Here is a 452-nt window from a genome sequence, read left to right on the forward strand (position 1 = left end):
CTATTAGTCAAGGACAGCACATGACCAGAGCCCTCTCTGCCAGCAATCCCTTGAAGGATCACAAGGGATGTCCCTGAGCTGTGGGACTACAGAGATGTTTCTACACCCAGGGGTGGGAGCTCGGCGAGGTTGGGGTGGAGGAAAATCAGTACAGACAGCAGCACGCTCTCCGGACACATCGCCAGCTACAATTATAATTCCTTATATTTGATACCACGCTTCTCGGCAAGGCTAAGCATCATTTACACTGCAACCCTGCCAGGGCGGTAAATACTGCTAATTGTGTTTCAGCAGTACGTGCTACCTGGCCACCCCAGGAGAATTCAGCCCAGCTTTGCATTTCAAGGCCGAGAGGCTCCAGCACGAGCCAGGCGCTCGCCGAGAAGATAAAAAACACACGCAGGTGGCAGCCCTGACCTGTAAAACTTTCCTCCTCTGTATTTATTAATTTG

This window comes from Pterocles gutturalis, unplaced genomic scaffold, assembly GCF_000699245.1.
Source record: "Pterocles gutturalis isolate BGI_N339 unplaced genomic scaffold, ASM69924v1 scaffold12830, whole genome shotgun sequence".
NCBI lineage: Eukaryota > Metazoa > Chordata > Aves > Pterocliformes > Pteroclidae > Pterocles > Pterocles gutturalis.